Source organism: Arachis ipaensis, chromosome B02, assembly GCF_000816755.2.
Source record: "Arachis ipaensis cultivar K30076 chromosome B02, Araip1.1, whole genome shotgun sequence".
NCBI lineage: Eukaryota > Viridiplantae > Streptophyta > Magnoliopsida > Fabales > Fabaceae > Arachis > Arachis ipaensis.
The window spans coordinates 98594798-98597445 of record NC_029786.2 but is presented as its reverse complement, the minus strand read 5'-3'; the positions used below and the strand labels follow the sequence as shown (position 1 = coordinate 98597445).

At 27.5% G+C, this 2648-nt stretch overlaps 1 non-coding gene across 1 annotated transcript; it reads right to left on the bottom strand.

Annotated features, from left to right (window-relative positions):
* On the bottom strand, positions 1056 to 1129 carry TRNAI-AAU. Its single transcript has one exon. It is a non-coding gene; the product is annotated as a tRNA-Ile (tRNA).

The following is a 2648-nucleotide window of genomic DNA, read 5'->3' as shown; positions in this document are numbered from 1 at the left end:
CAAGGGCAAAAAAAGACATATATAGAAAATATCCAAAATAAAAATTTAAAAAGGAAAAGTCTAGCGGCCAATAATTTTTTCAAATTCTGGCTAAGATGTAACCACAAAAAAAAAGTGAGCCGTTTGATGAAATCTCACACCAATCTCATACCATTAAAATCATTGTTAATGGCTATTTGATGGCTGTAAATCACAAAAATTACTGATTCCTAGCACTTCTCCTAAATATTATTATCAGGGTTGATAGAGATTTTGTTTTTATTTATTTAAATTTAAAAAAAAATGGAAATTGGTATTAGATTCATTGGAGAGGTATATATAAAGTGAAACATGAACCAAAAATCAAGAATGACATTGCCCCCTGAATTGGTTCAACCGAGGAACATTTTCTCATTCACTGTCTTTCACTTTAGGGTTCTTGATCAATATCTGAATGGCTAGTGCCCCCTTGTTTCTTGCCTTTGCCTACCGTTTTTTCCTCCTTGGGAAATAAAAAAAATAACTATATATTATTCTTACAGTTTAAAAGTTGGAAAGCTTTTTGGATCATTAGTCATCTCTATCTTAATAAGAAGTTGAAACGGATCCACATTGACTTCTTAAAAGTCGGTAAAACATTTTGTTTCTAATTAATGGAAGTCAATATTGTACAAAATAATTTGTATACACAATTAATTGTGAGCAAGGACAAGAATTTGGAAAATTAAACAGATTATTTAATGTTTGGTTTAATTTAGTTTTAATTTATTTGAGAAGGATAGCTAAAGTCGGCTAAACCATCTCTAAATTAATGGTATAATATCCATATATAATATAATAAATTGAACTAGGCAATAGCATCCTTTTTTCCTTTGATTTTGGAAGAAATCATTTCATAAGATTGGACCATGTATAATTTTTTACTCCCCCCTTATGATTGTGGATTTTACTTTTCTCTTGATTGAGTAATAATTAATTTAAAAGTTGGTTTAGTTAGTAGGAATAATAAGTTAAATCCTGGTTTAAACTGTCCAGGAGTATACACATAGAAAAGCAATATTAAAACATTCCATATTTGGCCCATGCAGGTCTCGAACCTGCGACCTTCGCGTTATTAGCACGACGCTCTAACCAACTGAGCTAATAGGCCTTGATATATTTGTTATATATTTGGTATATAGTAACAATACTTCCAAGGTCTCTCATGTAAATGTGCATGCAATAATTGATTTGCTAAGATGCATGTGGATGGGATTTGTTAAGTAGACCCATATTTAATAGTGATTCTTCCCATGAAATGCGTGTGAAAATGAAAAAGAGAAGTGAAAAGAATGAGAGAGATAGACCTCTTAATTAAAGGCCGTAACAATTGATGGATGACATTTTAAGATGAAATTAAACCGTGCCCTCTCTAAATGTGTAATTCATTTGAGAAATGTTTTTAAGCCCATAAAATATAAATATTGTGTGTATATTATAGAGTTTAATTGCCATGTCCAATAACAATCTAAAAAAATTAATTTCATGTCATCATTTAGTTTTATATCTGTGTTATATGATTTTAAAATATTAAATGATTATGACACCAATACATATTAATTTTTTGGGTAAAATTGTTTTATAAAAATTAAAACTATATATTAATATTTGACTCTTCTAAGATTCATGGTTAGGGGAATAGCACCCCATTAGAAGAAGAGATAACTTAATTAGTCAAAAAGCTATTAGTTGTTGTCATTATTAGCTATTTATGTTATATAGTTCTTATATGTACTCTATCTACTCCCCATCTATGTTTTGTATCATTAATATAAGTAATCAAAGTATCAATATACAATTGACATTAATTATCTTTTCTTCAAATTCACCCTGTATTTCTGATACCTCACATGCACAAATTAGGAAATTCAAAAGTGATAGGCTATAACGTATTATGTATGAGGTGAATGCTATCGTGCCTAAGTTATAGTGTCTAATTTATTAAAAAAGGTAAAGAAATAATATTTAATAAATTTTAAATATTTTATTTTTATTTTATATATTTTATTTTTTATTTATAAAAGTAAATTAAACAATTTAGGCACAATAATAAAAGGTACCATAGAATCTACCTATATATGATATCAATAGGAAAAAAAAAAGTACAGTATACATTGAACAACAGTTTAAAAAAAAGATAAATTTAAAATTAAAAATCAAATTCTTAATTAATTAAATAATTATTATCAAATTTTAAAATTTAAAACTATTAGAATTAGCATCTAAATCATTACGTACGGTTACACATATTATATATTTTGCATTTTATCACTTTCTCAACAGCGTCGTTCTCTCTTGCAACTGTCATCGTCGTCGCCGCAAAAGTCTTGACATCGCTGTCGTCCTTACTGCCGCAACAAATTCTTTTCCAATCCTAATTATTTTACGTCAGGTTCAATAATATTTATTTTACGTCAGGTTCACTAATTAAATTATTCAATATGCTTAGTATCATACTTTTATCTTTTATTACCTTGCGCACTAAAAGGGGAGAAGATGAAGAGATAGTAAATATAACGATGTATGGTATTAAAGATATAATAATTTATGTTGTTTTTCTTCTATTAGTTTATTAAATTTTTAAAAGAAGTATTTTTTGATATAGTATTAAAGTTTTATGTTTGAAAAAT